This window comes from Capsicum annuum, chromosome 9, assembly GCF_002878395.1.
Source record: "Capsicum annuum cultivar UCD-10X-F1 chromosome 9, UCD10Xv1.1, whole genome shotgun sequence".
In the NCBI taxonomy this organism is placed as follows: Eukaryota; Viridiplantae; Streptophyta; class Magnoliopsida; order Solanales; family Solanaceae; genus Capsicum; species Capsicum annuum.
Genome location: NC_061119.1, coordinates 209,505,294 through 209,529,925, shown reverse-complemented (window position 1 = coordinate 209,529,925; position 24,632 = coordinate 209,505,294). Strand labels below are relative to the sequence as shown.

The window sequence follows — 24,632 nt, the reverse complement described above, 5'->3', positions numbered from 1 at the left end:
ATCATCAAGGCTTCTAAAACATGTTTATAATCATAAATCCAAAACCCTTTTCTTAAAATCATGATTTCTAAACCCTTTGCATAATTAAAAGAAGATTTCTATGCCCATGAGATTTTAGGAAAACCTCACGTACCTTAAATTAGAAGTTTTTGAATGAACTCTAGCTTTTGGGATGCTATACGTATGATTGATGGGTGTTTCTTGTAGCCCTCATAATGGGGATTCCGAATCTTGAAGAATTAAGAAAATACCCACGGCTAAATCTTGAGATATATTTATCTTTGGGTTGAAACCCTAAGGAGTGTTCTTGGTGATTTTGAGAGAAAATAATGTTATTTTGGTGTTTGGAGGATTTAATCCCGTGTTACGGATCAATAGGGGGTGGAAAATACCACTTTTGCCCTTAAAAATATGAAAACAGCACCTGGAAATCGGGTACGTGCGTCGCACGCTAATCGCGCGATGCTACTGTCTCAGTCACAAAAATGGCCATAACTTTTCGGTTGGAAAGCTAATCAGAAGAGATTTCATTTCATATATAGAAGGACCTCTAATTCGTTATATACAAAGAGTTATGGTCAATTAAAGTTGACCCAAGTTTCGACGCTCACTCAAACTCGAACGATAGGAAAGATTTCTACTCTACTTTGAGTTTGGGGACCTATATGATCTTAATTCATGCTCAAATAGGTTCCCACACTAAATAATTGATTAAAATGCCAAATTTGTATAGGATTTATGGCTTTTGGATCATCTACGCATAGAAACGATGGTTTTTGTTCTAGCCCGAAATATGGGGTGTTACATTAGCTCCCCCCATGGGATCATTCGTCCCTGAATAATGGGTAGGAATGTTGAAATCTTAAAGGTATGTAATAATGTGTACATGATATGTCTTCTAAGAAGGTATATAACCTAGCTGAAACATTTAAACTTCTATCATGAAACTGAATTCTGAGCTGACTTGACTTTACTTGCTTTAAGGAGCTGATTCATGCTGAGAGTTTAGGATTCCCTTGAAGTTTTCAAGATCAAATCATACATATTGAATTGAAAAGTGATAACTTATGCAGGTATGAATCATGAGACAAATGGACTTAGATCGTATCAGGGTATTACATTGTCTGAGCTAAAATACTTAGAAAATTTGAGATTATGCCCTAAACTGTTATGAACTGAGTCACGACTAAATAGTTGAATCTGAAACATGATTCTTTGACAGAAATGAATTTGCAATTTATATGGATGGAATAGATTATCTCTTGGCATGGTCATACACCTGATACTTCGGATATTAGGACTGGATGAAAAGGTGGAAAACCACCATAAGTTGTCTGCCTGACTGTTAAACTGAATTATATTGGACATTTATACTTAATTGGAGTATCTCTTCAACACTCATTCTAAAGAAGTCCTAGTAGCATTAGGGAGCAAAGAATCTCTGACATGGGTTACAAAAGACATACAACTAAGGAATCACGACAATGATACTACTCTATAGCATGGAATATAGATATATAACTCATAAACTAGGATAGAATTACCAGGCCTTAGGCAATACGACTTCTTACTTTCAAGCTTAGCACACCTCTCGAATATCCCTTAACTATACTATTCTCCTTAAATACCATACTCATTTGAGTAAATCCATTAACTTACTGATATTTCCATCTAGTAATGTCTAAACTACACTAAATCCCCATACCATCTTCAAGCCTAACTCAAAATCACAAAATGCACCACATAATACTGTAGTACTAGTCTGAATAATGAATTCAGTACACCCTGCATTTCACAATTCCTCATCTCCTGTATAATTCTTATTTCCACTTCATTAATCACCTTCAACTTCATATTAGACATTCACAAACACTCAAAGCATCCATCCGCATGTATAGAAACTGGCATTCAAGCCTACCTTTATGCCCACATATGCACTTCTAAAAAAACACTCATAAAGCGTCTTTCTCATATTCTCTAATACTTCTATCCATAACAACTCCCCTGCACTATTCAAATGATACACATAAAATATCCTCAACTAACCAAGCAATACACGAAACTTCATCTCAAAATTCTTTCAACTTATAGACTTACATAAAACAAGCACACAATAATTTTCCCAAATATAACACATAAAACTTCAACTAACCTTGACATGTATCAAATACTTGGCCTCAATCTTACTCCACAATCACTGCCTTAACTCAAATGAGCACACAACCATCTTTCATCAACAAGAAATGTTTAATCTTTCCTATCTAGATAACTGTTCATCATCACTATCTCCACCTAAGGGAAAAGGTCACTGAAAAATTGGAAAATTGGGATCCGGAACATGAGGGGAGTACTAAGAATAACTTGATACCCTACTAAGGCATGAGAAATAGGGCACTCACGACATGGACTCATTAAAGAGATCTAATCTGAGGATGTATCTGATATAAATATGAATTTCCACTTATCGTTAACAGTATCACATGTGCACAAGAGTCATGAACTGCATGACCTGAATTTTTGGAATTCATAACTTATGGAAAGTGATTCTGACTGTTGAACAAACTGGGAACTCATCATACTAGAAACTAGGAGAGTACATGATTCATTATCATATACATGAACACGAGCTATGATCATGAAGCTGAAAATAAAGCATGAGTATGTATCGGAATAGCTGAAGTAAACTACTGAAATAAGAATAGATTGAGCATCATTCTTTCTCACATCTAATTCCACAACATTACTTGCACATCTATTAGCATCTGAAAACTTGACTTGGTTACTCATTCTATCATCTCCCCCTTTCTTTAAGCCATTACTCTAAGTCTGTGAACCACTATATACACTCTGGTATAAACTGAAATCACTTTACTCTAGATTCGGGTATATAACAATACACATAAAACTAAACTTACCCTGTAAAAAACAATCAATGCTAGTACCTCCTACTAAGATTCAACCCTTAGGTTTTTATAGCCCCAAAAGTCATCATATAAAAGCTTAAACATTCACCAACTTAAATTCTTCTAACACTAAACATGGATATCTCCAAACCTTTGACGGACCATACCATTTCGGTCATAGTCCACCAGTATCATGCCTGCAAACTTATATTTCTAAACCATGAGAATCAAGATTATACAAAAAAGCTCAACATCATTAATAACAACTCCATAACTTAGCTATAAAGAACATCACATATTATTTAACTAGTCTTTCTCTACCTAGCAACTCAATGGTACTACTAACCACACAATATGCAATGATCTTTGAAAATAATGCAGCCCCATAGCACCTTGGGCGTACTTCTACATCATACTTACCACACCAAAATTGATTACGAATCAAATAAACTTAAGCTCTTGTATACATTGTTCAAGCCTACTAGATCACTTTTACACAACTAACACCTACCACATCAATTCATCATATCTATCTTGATCACAATCTACTATTCCAACTTAGTGTCTACTTCTAGCTATGATGAACCACAACTTCACACAATTTTCTTACATGCCAAACATCTAAAAACATTAATTCGCCAAAACTTCATAACAGTAAGGATCAATCACAATCCTATGATCCATCTTATTTAAAATCCATTAGCACACCCTCTTTCTACACATCATTACTATCTACCCCTTTCATATAGCTAAACTTAGTTCATAGCTCTATAAGTCCCAACTAAACTCCCTTTTACAACCTCAGGGACATCTAAATTAACACCACTCATCCACTAAGTACCTTCATCAATAACCTATAATTTTCTTGCAGGACAAACACCGTCAACAACTCTTTTCACACTTTAAGTACAATAATTCACTTTAACTAATAACTCCTTCTCTACCTTACCTTCTACTAATCCATCACAAAGGGATGTATCACTTTATTTCCAACTCAATCTCATGCAAAAAGATTCAGCCAAACATATATTTAATAAATTGCCCTTACCACTTTTCTTGCCATTACGCCACTAAACCCTAGTTCCAACCAACACAAGAAAGTCAAGATGAACAACAAGTGGCTAGTGAATCAAAATAGGCCCCACACAGCTCCACTAGACATTGATTTTGTGTTTTGAATAAGAAATGGGATGAATGACAAGGCAACTATGCTAGTGAATCGAAAGAGCCCCACACGGCTTTACTAGACTTTCAGTTTCAACAACACAATAATAACAAGATTACAAGAGATAGAAACTTGACACACAAAATTCAATGATCTAAGAATACCCATCTTACTCTATATAAATAAAAAAAAATCTGAGTCTAATACTTCTCCCACAGACTACGATACAATCCACACATGCTACTAACTACTACATTAGTCCATCACTATAAAATGGTAAATCATTTTCAAACATCAATTATTCAACTAAACACATTTATCTACACAAAAGTAACCCAACCTTGCAACTTTACATCCCAACTTGCTCCAATATCACTACCAATAGGTCATGACACTGTCACTTTAACTTATACTACTACTCGGGTGGAAATACAGTTCCAACATTCGGCTATATATCATTCCCCTTGAAGCATGATGTCTGCAACATAAATTTTGAAAAGGACTAAATATACTTAATACTGCAGCTGAAAAGCACAATTTCATCAGTATCAAAGTTCACACTAGAATCAATACACCTTAGAGTGCTAACGGACTCTTCTCAAGTCCTTGCACAAATTTTAAACTCTTATATGGCTTAATCAGAAAGGACCATACCATTTAGACTCTAAACTTCTGCACTTGAATTAGCCTAATAATAAGACATATCTGAGCACATCAAAGTAAGAAAAGAATGGGGATGACTTTACTCCCATATGGGCGACACCATAGCATAAATTAGAGTATGTAAGAGGAACATTTTGACTCCATATCACAAACTAGAACATGAAGAAAGAGAGACATTCATAAATTCCTAGTAGCCTCTAGCCTATAAGTGTGGTGCGTTACACACCCACAAACAAGACTCTACTCAATGTGATTTTGCAGACACCCTGGGACCATGAACCGTGCTTTGATACTAAGTTTTTCATGACCCAAATAGGGGCCCTTGCCATGACGGACATCCCAAACCATGAAGGCCCGAGAGCTCTTCTAACTTTTAATCATACACACCATTCATATACAAATAAGAAGTGCAGAAAATACATACTAAAATGGAATCATGGTCATAAATCCAAACTCAATTTATAATGTGAAAGTAAATCCCAACAACAACTAGACAATGTCAGAACCAGTCTGCAAAATCTCTACTACATCTAAAAATGACAATGGTCTGAAAATGGGACAAGGCCCCAGTGAACCTAAACCAAAGTAAGCAACATAATCTGAAAGACATAAACCTGCTGGAATAAAGAAGGCTCACCAATTGCACACATTACTGTTGTTTGAAAACTCTACAGCTTAGCAGGGCTTCTAAACTGAGTTTTACACCCTGGAGGTAAGGGTCAATACAAATGTACTGGTACATAGAGAAATCTAAAATAAAGCATTTATATAAATAAAATAGTTGGGATCTAGTCAGAAACATAATGAAAGATATAATTTCTAAACACATGGGCATTTTTGAAAACATAAAATCTTTCTGTCATTGCAATTTCTGATCTTTGTATTACTTCTGAGTTAGGTGGAACTCCCCTACAAGTCTGATATTCCATGGTCTATATGGAATCCTTCATTGACTCGGCGGGGAAGCCCGCAACCCTAATGAGCCGCAAGGGTTGGAGTGTCTGAGTTTGATACGCCATAGGACACTAGGCCAACATATAATAATATACCTAGATCGACAAATCACAATTTTGGGTGATGAGTTGTCTGAACTCGTGCCTTCTTTGGGGAATCACCTAAGCTCTCTTTATGCCTAATTTTAGTCTATTCTAAAACATGCATCATTCTATTATCAAAATCTAAAAATCTGATTTCAAACATGCATTCTATTCTATTCTGAATTACCATGGCATTATCTGAGTTGGTGTTGTCACACCAAGACTTGCAAGTCCTATTTCTGAGCCATAATGCATCATGCATGATTCTTTCATCGAAAACTCAATTCAGACCACCCAAACATGCAAATAGTGTACGAGATTTCATATTCTGAAAGCATAAGTCAAAGCTATGCAAGGATTATCATTCTTTCAATAACAATGTGGTGGTCTTGTAATATTTAACAAACCATGCAACTCTTTTCATTATATGATTATGTTCAACATTCATCAACATAAACAACCAAATATAACATTAATCGAGATATTTCATATCATGCTTTTCAAGATGCATTTAAAATAATTCCTAGCATATCATAAGTAAAGAAAAATCATAACAAGAGAAGAATTTTTCATTAGTCATGCTCTCAATTCAATCATGAACCTTAAAACACATGCTTACATATATATATAATTTCAAACTATTTGGGGAAGGCCTAAAGACCAAAACAAAATCATCAAGGCTTCTAAAACATATTTATAACCATAAATCCAAAACCCTTTTCTTAAAATCATGATTTCTAAACCTTTTGTATAATTAAAAGAAGATTTCTATGCCCATGAGATTTTAGGAAAACCCCACGTACCTTAAATTTAAAACTTTTGAATGAACTCTAACTTTTAGGATGCTATACGTACGATTGATGGGTGCTTCTTGTAGCCCTCAAAATGGAAATTCCAAATCTTGAAAAATTAAGAAAAACTCATGGTTAAATCTTGAGATATATTGATATTTGAGTTGAAACCCTAAGGAGTGTTCTTGGTGATTTTGATAGAAAATAATGTCATTTTGGTGTTTTGAGGATTTAATCCTGTGTTATGGATGAATAGGGGGTGGAAAATATCACTTTTGCCCTTAAAAAAGTGAAAACAACACCTGTAAAATTGGGTGCATGCGTCGCATGCTAATCGTTTGATGGTACTGTCTATTCACAAAAATGGCCATAACTTTTTGTTCGGGTATTGAATTTTGGCAAAATTTGTATTGTTGGAAAGCTAATACAAAGATCTTTCATTTCATATATAGAAATCCCTCTTATTCATTAGATATAAAGAGTTATGATTGACTGAAGTTGACCCAAGTTTTGATGCTCACTCAAACTCAAACTATAGGAAAGCTTTTAACTCGTCCTTGAGTTTGGGGACCTCTATGATCTCAACTCATGCTCAAATAGGTTCCCACAATATATAATTGATTAACATTCCAATTTTTCATAGGATTTATTGGTTTTGGATCAGCTACGCATAGAAACAATAATTTTCGTTCTAGCCCGAAATGCGGAGTGTTACAATTTCTTACTATCTGATATGTTTATGAACTATTTTAAATTTTTCTCATATATGTTAAATATAAACTAGTATTTTGGATTTGCTCTGCATACGAGTACATCTGTATTGACCACCTACCTCCCAGGTTCGAAGGCTCAGTCCAAGGGTCCAGCTACTCAGTAGATTATTCCAGAGAGAAGTGATCTGTTCAGTGGTGAGCCTTCTTTATTACAGAAGGCTTGTTATTTGAGATTATGTTATTCATTTGGTTTGGTCTACTGGGGGCCTTGTCCCAGTTTTCAGAACAGCTTTGAGATGTAGTAGAGATTTCTCAGAATGAGTAAGATCTTATTCAGATGTTTTGAATTGTAGTTTTCTTTCTTATGTCTTGAAACCCAGAGTTAATGACCATCTTTTTGTATCAGATTATATTTTTGTATTTTTTTATGATATGAACTTTGTGCACGATTATCGAATCAGATAGAGTAGGATGTGGACCTTTATGGTTTGAGATGTCCATCACAGCCAGGCCCTAGTTTGGGTCGAGATAGCTACAAAGCAACAAAGGACATAAAATCGCAATAAGCATCCACACAAAAGATATGTTCTTACTTTCAAAGCACCACTGCTATAGTATATATGTTCTAGAGCTTTCACATTCTTATCCAAGATAATATGCTCTCAAGGATCATGAGGTCCAGTTGGCATTGTATCATAAATAGATATTGGAGATCCACTTGTAGGTACATAGCATCTACAATGTTGGACATACTCTTTACCCTCCAAGTTCTTGTTGTAGTAGTAGTATGATCCTCTTCGCATGGGTGCAGATATATCATCCTCTTTAATTTTTCCTCTTATCTTGGTATAAATATGATCCTCTAATTGTTTTGTCCCTAGTAAAGTGATCAGACAGTTTATAATCCTTCAGCCAAACAATTGAGAATAATTGATGAAAGCTTTGTCTTTAAAAGTTCAAACAATATCTAATCATCTTAACTTTGAAAAATAAGTTTTTATACAATGATTTACATTGATCCAACAACAACAACAACAACATGCCCCTGAGTATTCCCGCAAAAGTGGGTTCTAGGAGGGTAAAATGTACGCAATCTGTATCTCTATCTTTAAGGTTGATACGGGTGTTCCAAGCTGTCCAACAAGTTCACGACCATTCACACGTATCCAAGCTTGGGAGTTACAAATACTCCAAGTTATGCTAATGCAAATAATCGTGTGTGATTTGGTACTTGAGCCTTCCAATGGATTAAATGTTTTTAAGTGTGAAGAGGAGCCTTGAAGTGTAATTAACTTACACTCCAAGGCCACTCCTTGGCAAGGGTAGGATGGTCATTTGTTATCTTCCTTTGTGGAATAATATAAATAGATAGTGTTAGAGTTATTTTTGAGTTAGTTCATTCATATTTTGGAAGGCAACAAACACTTTGTAATATTTTGGAACTTCTCTATTCCATTGGAGAAGCCTCAATTCTGAAAACTCACTAGTAGAGTGATACTAGTGTTGTCTCTTGGCTAGAAACTAGGGTCTTGAGTTCTTTGAGTTCTTCTTGGTCCAAGTAAGAGTTTGGTATTAATATTCATTAATATTAGGGTCCTTTCTCTTGTTAGGGCTCTTAGATCATTGAATATTGTGTGTCAAGTTAAGACTAGTGAAGCCGTGTGTGGCCTATTTTGATTCACTGGCACTTGTTGTTCATCTTATTTTTCTTGTTGTTGTTTGTTTCTTGTGTTGTGAACTTGGTCTCATATCATTTGATATCAAATCTTGTGGTTGATTTTGTTCCAACAAATCAATCTTGGGTTTGGTAGTTGAAAAATACCAAAAAAAAAAAAAGAAAAAAAAAGGTTGCTGAAATCTGAAAATTCAGAAAAAAAAAAGAGAAATCTGTCCATCTCTATTCTTGGCCGAGAAAATTGTGTTGTGTTGTTGTCTTGGACAAGATTGGTGTTTGTGTTTTTACATATAGATGTTCTTTTGTTTGTCTAGTTTGTTTCTTGAGTTTATTTCTTTCTTATCAACACAAAAGGTGTCCAAAGCTAAGTTGAGCTTAATATATTGACATTGCTATAGTGGACTTGAAGTGGTAGTATGATGAACTTGAAGTAGGCTGAGTTTGTGTGTTTTTGCTTGACTTTAAAGTGGGATATTGTTGGTGAATTGTGGTTGTGTTCTTGAATTATTGTTGTGGTGTTCATCTTGATCTTCTCATCATCTCATATCTTGACCACTATAAAGACTAAAATAGATCCAAAAGGGTTGTAAGACAAGGTTGTAAAGTTGTTTGTGAAAAGACTTGTCAACATCACTTCCTTGACTTAACAACCACTTTTTTCCTTAAAACAAGGAGCCTTGTCTTGTGGAACTAGTAAAGTGAAGCCTCATCTTTTTGGGTTGGAAAAAGTTGAAAACTTAGACGACTTTCCTTTCCCTCCAAAAGCAAAGTCATCCATTACAAAATTGTGAAGATTAAGGCTTCAAGTTGTTCAACAAAATGTATGGACCCGTGACCAATTTCATGCTGCCACATCACCTTAATCACTATTCATGTTATTAATTAAGTTCAATTTGGATATTCTAGTTTCTAATTATTGATTCTTAGTTTCTTCTAATTGACTCGAGAACTAATTAGCAAGCTAGGACATTCCTACTAGGTTGTCAATTAGTCCTTTGAAGCCTTGTATTCATATCATCATTTGTTTGTGTGCTTTTGTCTTTTGAATATGTTGTAACTCCTTGAATCTAGTCCGACAAGAATTCTTTGAGTTTCAAAAAAGAATCTACTTCGGAAAAGAGTATACCCAAACCTTAAGGATTCATGGGTTACTAGCCAATCTACAACACTTGTAGAGCTCGAGTGTGAGTGATCCGAGAGTGTGTGAGTGAGGAGAGGTTTTAAACTAACTTGTTTGTTTCTTGTGTAGGTGATACCTTTACAATAGAGGGAACCACATCTCAAACCATGGATTTTAATGAAATGGAGAATATGAGGATCACTCTTGAGGCTATGACCCGATCTCTTGAACGGTTGAGTACGGAAGTGGGAGCCATAAGGGGAGAAGTGACGACTATTAGTGGGAGGTTAGAACAATTGGAGATTCAAAGGAACTCTCATCCTTCTACTCCTCGACATGTTTTGTCAAGTGGACATGATAGAAATTCCTCCGCCACCGTTACTCCCGAAACATGGCAACAATTATCAAATCTTTCACTAGCTCCACTAAATGCCACAAGACAAACCACTCATAACCCCCTAAACTGAGACTCCAATAGACAAACCCATTCCCAAACTCTTTAAGTTCTGCAAGAGAGACTCAGACGTCAAATGCCTCCACAAAATTCGAACCCTTCCTTCCAAGCTCAACTAAACCATAGACCACCACCTCCATAAAATACAATCCCTCCAAATCAAGTTCCAAACGTCCAAAACCGTACCATCCACTTTGAGCAATATGGTAGAGTGTATTATGAAGGGTATGGAGCCTTTGATGATGCTTATATAAGGGAAGAAGAGATGAAAGAGGGACTGTAGATCCAATAAGATACCGAGGGTATGGAGAAAGGGGAAACCGACACCAAGAGAGACGTAGGCATCAATACAATCAAATTGAGCCTACCTATCTTTAAGGGTGAAAGTGACCCCGAGGTGTATCTTGCTTCGGAGTCGGCGTGTGATTAAGTGTTTCAAGTGAATGATATATTGGAGGAGAAGAAGAGTAGTTATGCCATAGCTCACTTTGAAGGCTATGCTAACATATGGTAGGAATATGTCAAATGGTTTAGTAATGAGTTGATTGATGGACAACCACCACCATGGTTTTAGTTGAGTTATCTAATGAGGCAACGGTATCTTCCTAAAAGTTATCATCATGAGTTTCTTACTAGTTTGTACTATTTGTGATAGGGGAGTCGAAGCATGATGGCATATTATGATGAGTTTTAACAACTCATGTTAAAGCTTGATCATCGTGGAGAACAAATTGTCCATGATATCATTTGGTTCAAATGTGGGTTGGACAAAGAGATCTCCACTAATTTGATGCTTCATATGTTTGATACTGTAGAAGGAATTTTCCGAGCGTCTCTTGAGATTGAAAGGGAGCTTAAAGAGAGGTCGTCGTCAAGGCAAAGGGACCATCAACCTCGGGTTGGCTGAGGAGCAAATATATGGTTCAACCATCTTCGGTTTGGCCCAAAACCAAGGACCAACCCGCCCCTATAAGGCTGCCCAATCCTAAAATAGTCCACAAATTTCCTCCCCGACAAGAAGCTCACAAGTATCCTAATCCTAAAGGGTACCAATGTTTCAAGTGCTAAGGTTGGGGACATAAAGCCAATGAATGTCCAAATCGATGTATTTTGATCCTAAGGGAATGGATATTGTATTACCTTGGTAACGAAGTGGGTCTTGAAAAAAAAAAGAATAAGGCTGAGCCTCAAGATAGAGAAGAACCCGAAAATGAGCCACATAATGATGATGATGATGATTGTGAGGATGCTTATCCACAAGAAGGGGACTGCGTAGTTCCAAACTTTTTAGTAAGGCATTCCATGATTAGTAAGGCGATAGATGATCCTAGACAATGGGAGAATCTATTTGATACTAAATGCCTTGTGAAGGGAAGTGTGTGCACTTTGGTGATAGATAGTAGTAGTTGTGTAAATGTTGTTAGTATTGCTATGGTTAACTTCTTAAAATTGCCAACTACACTTCATACTAGCCCTTACAAGTTGCAATGGTTGAATTAATATGGCGAATTGAAAGTTATAAGGCAATGTGTGATACGGTTTAAGGTAGGAAACTACCACGACGAAGTGCTTTGTAACGTAATACCAATACAAGTGTGTCACTTGTTGTTAGGTAGACCTTGACAATATGATAGGTATACCAAACATGATGGGAGATCTAATAAATATACACTTGAGAAGGATGGACTAAAGTTCACACTTCAGCCACTTTTACCTTCACAAGTGAATGAGTTGCATCAAAGGATGAGAGAATTGAAAGAAAAGGGGAATCAAAAAATGAAGAAAAAAGAGGGAACCTTCAATACCCCAAAAAATCCAACTCAATATTAGCTCCATGTTTCAAGATCATGCATAGTAAATCATGGTTCCTTGGTATTTTCATGATCAAGGTTGATGTGAATTAAGGTCTCGAATATGTCCTAGCTATTGTGCGAATCAAAACATTCCTTACCGATTGAATTCTTGAGAATGATATTGGTATCATAAACTTCAAATGAGCACATCTCTCATTATACTATGAACTTTTGATCTCATGACATACCAAGGGATATATAATTTAATAATCTTTCCGTCGATACCAAATTTGCCTAAAACGAACACCCGGTGAAGAAGTTATGGCTATTTTAAGTTTCTTCTGTAAGACGAGTACCATTTCAGAGCATGGCGCGTTGTGCTGGAGGAAAAAATGGCACTCGTCAATTTCTAGAAAGCCTCTGTGATAGCCCCTCTTCGCGCCAAGCTTCCAGGTCGCAATAATTGGCATTTTAGCAAGCTCCACGTCGCATCGGGGCCCTAAATTGGGATATATTTTGCGTAGTTTTCAGTTTTCATTTTAAACTCCTCAAGCGCAATATGGTAACTTCCCAAAACCCTATATATACTATTTAAACATGGGATTGAAGCCCCAAAGCATCCCTTTTCATTGATTTTATCAAAATTCACTCAAGAACAGTCAAGAACATGTCTAGGGTTTCCATTGGGGTTTCAACCTTCTAGCAAATTCAATTGTAGATTCCACGAATTCTTAATCTAAGGTATGCGTAGTGTTCATCTATGGATCCAATCCATTCATAGAGCTCAAGAATCATGTTTTTAAATGTTATTTTGTAAACTTTTTGTGTTGATATAATCATGTACATGTTGATGATTGTTGTTTAAGTTTCAAAATGATATCTAAAGATGTTTTCATGAAATATATGTGGTTGTTAGTTGAAAAACATGAACTTTAGGTGGTTTGATATGATGCAAGTATGAAATCAACCTATGCTTTAAAGAATGCATGCAAGGTGTTTGATGAAATTCCTAGGATACTAGAAACGCATAATTTCATGATTCCATGATATCTGAATGACAAGTCGATATTAGCTATACACTTCCATATGAATTTCCATGCTATTTATGTGTTGTTGTTGTTGTGGAATGAAGCATGTGTGATAATGAAAATATGAATTATATACACGAAATGTATCCATGATCTCCCTACCATGTTGAGATATGAATAAATACATGAAGTATACTATCCCCTACTTATAATATTGTGAATTGTGGACTCTAATCTTATGATCAATTCATGTCATGTGTGCTAGTTCCCTTCTATCAAGTGCTGGGGGTATTTGTACCCAAAAAATATAGCTGTGTTCCTAGATCCATGTAATGTGCCATGATAAATCTCAGTCAAGCTATACTCTATAGAACAAAGTTAGTCATGTGACTCAGGAAACATCAGAAATCTCATGATCTCAGTTAACTCTCAGATAATAGTACTAATCCATCAGTCAACGGATGTCAATTATTTAGTCCATTTACATCCAGTTGAATCATGTTCAGTCCCTTCAGATGGGAGTAGAAGTTAGCACCGAGTGAACCCAGGGATGGGAACTCACCTTCCAGTTCAGGGTGTGATTCTTAGCAGTCATCATTGTACTCCAAAACTACGTAGCCAGCGTAGGTTGAAACATCTTAACCTGTTAGATTAGGATTGATGAGGTGGATTAACCTATTAGTTTAGGGTCCTACCATTCTCACTTTGCGTACCTTCTAGGTAAGGGACACTCACAACTGTCCTTACCAGTGGCGCAGTGTTGACACCTCTCCAATCGGGGCAGAGATTGGACCCTAGCTTAGCTATAATGGTATACATGGGGCATGTCGGTTAAAAAAATGCCTCCCATAGTTTTAGTATCAGTCTTAGTAAAAAAACTCAGACAGTTCTTCAAATATCAGTATACCAGGACTGTTAGATATAGTCAAATTCATTTATAGCACGGGACTCAGAGAGTTCTACAAAATTTAGGACTGTCAAACACAGTCGCTCATGTATCAGAACTACAGTTCCATTCATGTATTAGCATACAGATTTAGCTACCACGTAGTCACGATCTAAGTTACTATGTATGTATGTTTGTACTCTTACATTCATATCAGTCAGTCAGTTAGCATTATTCATGCATGTAAACCCTTTACATTAGCCTACCTCACTCGTATACTCAGTACTCTAGTTGTACTAACTCATTTTTACTATGGTGCTTTCTTTTCATCTTACACCATAGGTCCAGAGCCGTGAGTTCCAGACCAGCAGTAGCTTTCCATTCGCAGTGTTGCAGGGAGTCCTCCTCTATTTAAGGATAATATAATTTAATTTATTCATTTATTACTTCAGTTTAGTTTTACGGAGTTAGTTGGAGGCATGTTCCTTCAACTCCTTATTCAGACAGTACTTAGAGGCTTTCAAATTTAGTTAGACTAAGCTATCAGATTCAGTATTCAGTTTTATATTCAGTTGTTTTGGGTATTCATTACCCCATAGATGTTACTATATCTCTTTAGTTGAAACTTATAGCCTACATGTTCAGTTTTTCCACGTATTATATGTATATTATGCAGTGTACAGGTACAGATATTAGTCATGGGTTAGCTTGTGGTCCCTCAAGGTCATAAGGACCGTGTAGCATTCCGATTCAGAAAATCGGGGCATTACAAACTTGGTATCAGAGCCTAAGGTTCAATAGAGTCCTAGGAATTCTAAAAGCCGCATCTAGTAGAGTCTTGTGCATAGGTGTGTTACGCACCACATTTATGTATAAGAGGATATAAGATGTTTTAGGAGCAGTTTCCCTTCTTTAAGTATTCATGTCGTGCTAGTGAGCATAATTTCAAGTTAAACTCCCAGTCTAATTCGTTCTTGTCTTATTTCAGAATATGACCTTAGCTAGACTCATGACCCATGCTCAGTAGATAGAGGAGCAAAAGGTTAGGACTAGAGTGAGGCAGAATAAGAGAGCAAAATTAGGCAGTTTCAATTTTTCTTAGCCCAAATCAGAGGGTGGGAACCGTTCACAGTTTCATCCTAAGTCAGCAGCTCCAGCTCCTTCCTCCGCTAGTGCCTCAGTGCTGAAATTCAGATACGGTAGCAGAGACAAAGCGCCAGGCTCTAAATCTCAAGGTAGTGTTAGCAGTGCCCAAAAAAAATACCCTTTGTCAGGCTTGTGGTAAGAACCACAAGGGTATATGTAGAACCAGTAGTGATATCTGTTTTGGTTATGGCAAGCCAGGCCACAGGATTAGAGAGTGTCCGCAGTCAGGTCTTCAGGGTCAGCAAACTTGTTCGCTAGCTCAGTCCGATCGCCTGAGCCAACAGGGTGCTACTTCCAGTGCTACTAGTGGACAACACCCAAATATACTCTATTCTCTTTAGACCCAACAAGATCAGGAAAATTCTCCTGATGTCGTTACTGGTACGTTACAAATTTTCCATGTTCATGCTTATGCTTTGCTAGACCCAGGTGCATCCTTGTCTTTTTTTACTCCATACATAGCAGGCGATTTCAGAATCAGTCCCGAGATTTTAGCAGAGCCCTTTTAAGTTTCTACCCCAGTGGACAACACCATCATAGCCCAATGGGTATACAGGAACTTCCCGATTATGATATTTCATAAATCCACGTCAGCAGATTTAGTTGAGTTAGAGATATTGGACTTTGATGTCATTCTCAGCATGGAGTGGCTTCATTTATACTATGCCACAGTCTACAGCAAAAATAGAATAGTTTAGTTTCAGTTCCTGAATGAGCCCACCTTAGAATAGAAGGTAGTGTTTCAGCGTTTAGGGGTTAGCTTGTTTCCTACCTCCGGGCAAGGAAAATAATTTCTAAGGGGTGTGTATATCATCTCATGCATGTTAAAGATTCCATTTCTGAATCTCCCAGTCTCAAATCAGTCCCAGTGGTTAGTGAATATTCAGATGTCTTTCCCGAAGATCTTCCAGACATTCCTCCTGAAAGGGAATTAGACTTCGGCATAGACCTTCTCCTAGATACTCAGCCTATCTCTATCCCGCCATACAGAATAGAACCAGAAGAACTTAAGGAACTAAAAGATCAGTTGAAGGATCTCTTAGATAAGGGATTTATCAGGCCCAGTGTATCCTCATGAGGTGCGCCAGTCTTATTCATGTGCAAGAAAGACGATTCTCTCAGGATGTGTATTGGTTACTGTCAGCTCAACAAAGTTATGGTCAAGAATAGGTATCCACTTCCCAGAATAGATGAGCAATTCAACAACTTCAGGGTGCTAGTTATTTCTTCAAGATAGACCTCAGATAAGGCTAACATCATCTCAGAGTTAGAGAATGTGACATCCTGAAGACAGCTTTTTGTACTCGGTATGGTCACTTCAAATTTTTAGTTATGTCATTTGGTCTAACCAATGCCCCTGCATCTTTTATGGACTTGATGAACCATGTGTTCAAGCAGTACTTGGACATATTTATCATAGTCTTTATAGATGATATCCTGGTCTATTCTTGCACTGAGCGTGATCATTCAGACTATCTCATAATTGTTCTTTAGACCCTCAGAAATCATCATTTATTCGCCAAGTTCAGTAAGTACGAGTTTTGGCTAAGATCAGTAGCATTACTTGGTCATGTTGTTTCCTATGAGGGCATTAGATTAGATCCTCAGAAAACTGAAGCGGTAAAAAACTGGCCCATACCCATATCTCTAATAGATATCAGGAGTTTCTTGGATTTGGATGGCTATTACAGATGGTTTGTCGAGGGATTTTCTTCTATTATGTCTCCTATATCCAGATTGACTCAGAAAAATGTCAAGTTTATGTGGTCAGATTCATGAGAGAAGAGTTTTCAGGAATTAAAGACTCAACTAACTACAGCTCCAATTCTAGCTCTTCCAGATGGTTCAAATGGGTTTGTAGTATATTGTGATGCATCCAGAGTGGGTTTACGTTGTTTTCTCATGCAGCATGGTAAGTTCATAGCCTACTTCTCCAGACAATTAAAGCCCCATAAGAAGAATTATCCTACTCATGATCTTGAGTTAGCAGCCGTAGTTTTTTCCTTGAAGATTTGGAGGCATTATCTTTACGGAGTTCATGTAGAAGTCTTCACAGATCATAAGAGTCTCCAGTATGTCTTTTCTCAAAAAGATCTCAATCTTCATCAGAGAAGGTGGTTAGAGCTCTTGAAGGACTATGACATAAGTGTCCTTTATCATCCGGGAAAGGCCAACATTGTGGTCGATGCTCTCAGCAGACTCTCCATGGGCAATATTTCTCACGTTAAGGATAGCAAGAAAAAGATAGCTCAGGAAATCCATTAGCTTACCATCTCTTAGTTGACTCTTCAGAGAGTGGTGTATATGTTTAGAGTAGTTTAGAGTCATCTCTAGTTTCCGAGGTGAAAGAAAAGTAAGACATGGATCCTAGCCTTCTCAAGCTGAAAGAGTTAGTTCAGAATTAGAAAGTTCGGGTTTTCTCCCAAGGGGGAGATGGTGTTCTTCATTGTCAGGGTTGTTTGTGCGTTCCGGGTGTATATTACATGCAACGAATTATGGCTAAGTTCTCTACATGTCATCAGGTTAAGATAGAACATCAAAAACCTAGTGGTTCCATGCAGGAGTTCACCATTCCTACTTGGAAATGGGAAGAAGTGAACAAGGACTTTGTGATGGGTTTGCCTAGAACTCGTCATCAGCTTGATTCATTTTAGGTCATTGTAGATAGAATGACCAAAGCCTATTTCCTTCTAGTCCATACCTCCTATTCAGCAAAGGATTACGCCAAACTCTACATCAAGGAGTTGGTCAGATTACACGGTGTTCCCTCAGCTGTTATCTCAGATAGAGGTACCCAGTTCACCTCTCACTTTTAAAAAACATTCATAAAGGGTCTTGGTACCTAAGTTTATCTCAGTACAGCATTTCATCCTCAGACAGATGGTCAAGAAGAAAGGACCATTCAGACTCTCGAAGATATGCTAAGGGCGTGTGTAATTGATTTCAAGGGAAGTTGGGATGAACACTTGGCCTTGATTGAGTTTGCATACAACAATAGCTATCATTTTAGTATCCAGATAGCTCCCTTCAAAGCTCTCTATGGTAGGAGATGTAGATCTCTGATCAGTTGTTTCAAAGTTAGTGAGGCCTCAGTCATAGGTCCTGACTTAGTATTCGACACCTTAAAGAAAGTTTAGTTGATCAGAGAGAGACTTCGAGCTGCTTAGAGTCGATAGAAGTCTTATGCAGATGTTTGTAGGAAAGATCTCGAGGTCGAGGTCAACAACTATGTCTATCTTAAGATCTCTCCCATGAAGGGAGTAAAGAGGTTCGACAAGAAAGCAAAACTCAGTCCCCAATATGTCGGTCCCTTCAGGATTCTCTGTCACTTTGACAAGGTAGTTTATAATCTAGAATTGCCTTCAGATCTAGACTCAGTTCATCCAGTCTTCCATGTCTCTTTTCTCAAGAAGTGCATAGGTGACCCAGCAGTTGTAGTCCCTGTTCAGAGCATTGACATTCAGAACAGCCTCTCTTATGAAGAGATTCGAGTCAAAATCTTAGACTATCAGACTCGTCGATTGAGGTACAAAGAATTCCCTCTAGTTAAGGTTCTTTAGCGAAATCAGTCTCATGAGAGAGCTACTTAGGAAATATAAATAGATATGCGTACCAAGTATACTCACCTCTTCCCTACAAATTCAGATCAAGCTCAAGGCAATAGTTCTCCTTAAGCTTATTCAGTTTCATGTTCATGTCCCCAGTTTAAAATTGGTATCTATTATCATTGCATACTTAGTCACGCATTAATGTATCACTTCAATTATAAGGTCATGCATCAGATATGCATTCTCATCTTTAGAAGCTCAGTTTATCAGATTGCTCAGTTACGCATCCAAGTACCAGTTATCCATGCATCAGATATGCATGAGTTCAATATGTTTAGCACGTTATTCATGAGATCATGTTTCAGTCCTTCATGTTCAGTTCATGTTCGGCTTGTCTTATTCTTCCCTCTCAGTTAAGTGTCATTCAAGGATGAATGTTCCCAAGCAGAAGATATTGTAACGCCCCAAAAAATCCAAATCAATATTTGCTCCATTTTTCAAGATCATTCATAGAACATCATGTTTCCTTGGTAGTTTCATGATCAAGGTTGATGTGAATTAAGGTATCGAATATGTCCTAGCTATTGTGCGAATCAAAACATTCCTTACCGATTGAATTCTTGAGAACGATATTGGTATCATCAAATTCAAACGAGCATATCTCTCATTATACTATGAATTTTTGATCCCATGACATACCAAGGGATAGATAATTTAATAATCTTTCCGTCAATACCAAATTCTCCTAAAACGGACACCCGGTGAAGAAGTTATGGCTATTTTAAGTTTTTGATGTAAGACTAATGCCATTTCAATGCATGGCACGTCACACCGGAGGACAAAATGGAACTCGTCAATTTCCATAAAGCCTCCGCGATAGCCCCGCTTCGCTCCAAGCTTCCAGGTCATAATAATTGGCATTTTACCAAGCTCCGCATCGCGCTGGGGCCCTAAATTGGGATAAATTTTGCGTAGTTTTCAGTTTTCATTTTAAACTCCTCAAGGGCAATATGGTAATTTCCCAAAACCCTAGATATACTATTTAAATATGGGATTAAATCCCCAAAGCATCCCTTTTCATTAATTTTATCAAAATTCACTCAAGAACAGTCAAGAACAAGTCTAGGGTTTCCATTGGGGTTTCAACCTTCTAGCAAATTCAATCGTAGATTCCACAAATTCTTAATCTAAGGTATGCGTAGTGTTCATATATGGATCCAATCCATTCATAGAGCTCAAGAACCATATTTTTAAATGTTATTTTTTAAACTTTTTGTGGTGATATAAGCATGTACATGTTGATGATTGTTGTTTAAGTTTCAAAATGATATCTAAAGATGTTTTCATGAAATATATGTGGTTGTTAGTTGAAAAACATGAACTTTAGGTGGTTTGATGTGATGCAAGTATGAAATCCACCTATGCTTTAAAGAATGCATGCAAGGTGTCTGATGAAACTCCTAGGAAGCTAGAAACCCATAATTACATGATTCCCTGATATCTAAATGACAAATCCATATTAGCTATACACTTCCATATAAATTTCCATGCTATTTATGTATTGTTGTTGTTGTGGAATGAAGCATGTGTGATGATGAAAATATGAATTATATACACGAAATGTATCCATGATCTCCCTACCATGTTGAGACTTGAATAAATACTTGAAGTATACTATCCCCTACTTATAATATTGTGAATTATGGACTCTAATCTTATGATCAAGTCATGTCATGTGTGCTAGTTTCCTTCTATCGAGTCCTGGGGGTATTCGTACCCGAAAAATATAGCTGTGTGCCTAGAGCCATGTCATGTGCCACAATAAATCTCAGTCAAGCTATAATCTATAGAACTTAGTCAGTCATATGACTCAGGAAACATCAGAAATCTCATGATCTCAGTTAACTCTCAGATAATAGTACTACTCCGTCAGTCAATGGATGTCAGTTATTCAGTCCACGTACAGCCGGTTGAATCATGTTCAGTCCCTTCAGATAGGAGTAGAAGTTAGCATCGAGTAAACCCAAGAATGGGAACTCACTTGCCAGTTCAGGGTGTGATTCTTAGCAGTCATCCTTGTGTTCTAGAAATATGTAGCCAGTGTAGGTTGAGACATCTTAACCTGTCTGATTAGGGTTGATAAGGTGGCTTAACCTGTCAGTTTAGGGTCCCACCATTCTCACTTTGAGTACCTGCCAGATAAGGGTCACTCACAACTGTCCTTACCAGTGGTGCGGTATTGATACCCCTCTATTTTGGGAAGAGCTTGGACCCCAGCTTAGCCGTAATGGTATATATGGGGCATGTCGGTTGAAAAACTACCTCCCATAGTTTCAGTATCAGTCTCAGTAAAAAAACTCAAACAGTTCTTCAGATATCAGTATAGCAGGACTGTTAGATACAGTTAAATTCAATTTTAGCATGGGACTCAGAGAGTTCTACCAGATTCAAGACTGTCAGACACAGTTGCTCAGGTATCAGAACTACAGTTCTAGTATGTATTAGCGTATAAATTTAGCTACCACGTACTCACGATCTCAGTTACTATGTATGTATGTTTGTACTCTTACGTTTATATCAGTCTGTCAGTTAGCATTATTCATGCATGTAAACTCTTTACATTAGCCTACCTCACTCGTATTCTCAGTACTCTAGTTATACTGATGCATTTGTGCTATGGTGCTTTCTTTTCATGTTACACCATAGGTCCAGAGCCACGAGTTCCAAACCAGAAATAGCTTTCCAGTCACAGTGTTTCATGGAGTCCTCATCCATTCGAGGATAATATGATTTGATTTATTCATTTATTACTTTAGTTTAGTTTTACGAAGTTAGTTGGATACATATTCCTTTAACTCCTTATTTAGACAGTACTTAGAGGCTTTCAGATTTAGTCAGATTGAGCTATCAAATTCAGTATTCAGTTGTTTTGGGTATTCATTACCCCATGGATGTTACTATATCTCTTCAGTTGAACCTTATGTCCTATATTTTCAGGTTTTCCGCGTATTATATGTATATTATGCAGTGTACAGGTACAGATATCAGTCATGGGTTAGCTTGTGGTCCCTCAGGGTCATGAGCATCGTGTAGCATTCTGATTCAAAAAATCAGGGCGTTACGGAACCCGTAGGTAGGGTAGTGGGGATATCCGGGGCTGCCTCAATATCAAAGAGAAAATAAAACATGGTGATGTTTGTTAGAAAGAAGGATATCTTCATGGATCATGATAAGGAGACCCTCATGCTTATTTTGGCACATTGTTTTAACACTAACTCCACTAATTATTCTATTTCTCCTTTGATTTTTTGTGTGTTGCAGGATTATGAAGATGTTTTTCCCAAAGAACTTAAACAAGGTATGTCCCCGCTTTGGGGAATTGAGCACCAAATATATTTTATGCCGGGATCATAATTACCCAACAAATCGGCTTATAGGAGCAACCCGACGGATACCAAGGAATTCCAACACCAAGTTGAGGAACTCCTCAACAAAGGGTATATCAAGGAGAGTATGAGCCCTTACGGGTCCCGGTGCTACTAGTTCCCAAGAAAGATGAGACTTGGCGTACATGCATTGATTGCTGAGCCATTAATAAGATAACGGTAAAATATTGTCACCCTATTCCTAGGATAGATGATATGCTTGATTAATTGAGTGGTTCATGTTTGTTTTCTAAAATTGATTTGAGGAGTGGCTATCACCAAATCCATATGCAACTAGGTGATGAATGGAAAACCGCCTTTAAGACCAAATTCGATCTCGATGAATGGATGGTTATGCCATTCATCCTAACAAATGGCATGTAAAACATATAAAATATTTACAATGTGTGTTTTTTGTCTATGTTGATGATGTGTTGGTGTATAGTAGGTCCTTAGATGAGCATGTAAAACATTTACAATATATGTTTATGACCTCCGAAAAGAGAAGTTATATGCGAATTTAGAAAAGTGTTCTTTTGGTGTCCAAGAAGTTGTATTTCTTTGTTTTGTGGTGAGCTTAAGAGGGGTCGGAGTAGATGAATCTAAGATTGACGCTATCAAAAATTGGAAACTTTCAAAACCATAGGTGAAGTGAGAAGCTTCCATGGGTTGGATAGTTTTAATAGATGTTTTGTCAAAGGATTTAGCACCATTGCCGCCCCCTTGACCGAAGTGATTAAAAAGGATCGGCCTTTCAAGTGGGGAGATGAACAAGCTAAGGCCTTCAAGGACTTGAAATCTATGCTCATCTCAACCCTTTTGTTATAATTGCCGAATTCTGACAAGACTTTTGAGGTTGAATGTAATGCTAGCAAAGTTGGTATAGGCGCGGTTTTAATGCAAGAATTGAAGCATATTGCCTACTTTAGCAAAAATCTCAAAGGAGCAACTCCAAACTACTCTAAGTATGATTTAGAGTTGTATTCCTTGATTAGACCCTTGGCCACTTGGTAACATTATTTATGGCCTAAAGAATTCATGATCCGAACGGACTATGAGTCCTTGAAGCATCTTCGGGCACAAGATAAGCTTAACAAATGGCATGCCAAGTGGATTGAGTTTCTTGAAACTTTTACTTATGTTATTCATTACAAAAAGGTTAAGGACAATGTGGTTGCCGATGCTTTGTCTCAAAAGCATGTTCTTGTGTCTACTTCATCTTCAAAATGGATGGGCTTTGAGATCTTAAAGGAATTGTATCCCCAGGACCCTTACTTTGCTCCTATCTATAGGGAATGCAAAGAATGGGGTAGGGATAAGTGGGATTCAATTAGGGGTTCAAATCCTTATTCCAAGTTTGACGGTTACTTGTTTAAAGGTAGGCGATTGTGTGTATCCTCTAGCACTTGGAGAGAGTTATTTGTGAGAGAAGCACACAATGTCGGTCTAATGGGTCACTTTGGGGTTGAAAAGACCCTTGGAATATTGGAGTAGCAATTCTATTGGCCAAAAATACACAAGGATGTATGTAGGATTTGCGGCCAATGTGTAGATTGCAAAAGAGCCAAATCTCGGCTCCAACCTCATGGGTTGTACACCCCGCTACCCACCCTTTTACATCCTTGGCTTGATATATCTATGGATTTTTTGGTAGGGTTTCCAAGGAATATAAGAGGTCGGGATAGTATCTTTGTTATGGTTGATCGGTTTTCTAAGATGGCACACTTTATCCCATGCTCTAAATATGATGATGCACCTAGTGTGGCCTCTTTGTTTGTTGATAATGTTGTCAAGTTGCATGGTGTTTTAAGGACCATTATGAGTGATAGGGACTCTAGGTTCCTAAGTCACTTTTGGAAGTCCATGTGGGGTAGGCTTGGTACCAAGTTGTTGTTCTCTACTTTTTGCCACCCACAAACCAATGGCTAAACGGAAGTAGTAAATAGAACTTTGGGTGCTATGCTACATTCCATGATTAAGGGAAAATTGACTTCTTGGGAGGAACACCTACCATTAATTGAGTTTGCCTATAATCGTGTCATACACTCAAGTACGGGAATGACTCCCTTTGAGTGTGTATACGGCCTCAACCCCCTTACCCCTTTGGATTTAACTCCTTTGCCAAGTGATTTTATGATTAGCCTAGATGGAAGAAAGTGGTCAGATTTTATGAAAAATTTGCATGAGAAGGTGCATCTTCGACTTGAGAAGAAAAATCAAGAGATTGCAAAGCGGGCAAACAAAGGAATAAAGAAAGTGATTGCAAAGCGGGCAAACAAAGAAAT

At 37.4% G+C, this 24,632-nt stretch overlaps 1 pseudogene; it reads right to left on the bottom strand.

Moving 5' to 3' along the window:
• The window catches only part of LOC107848689, a 238,589-nt pseudogene that overhangs the window by 176,773 nt on the left and 37,184 nt on the right, over window positions 1-24,632 (bottom strand).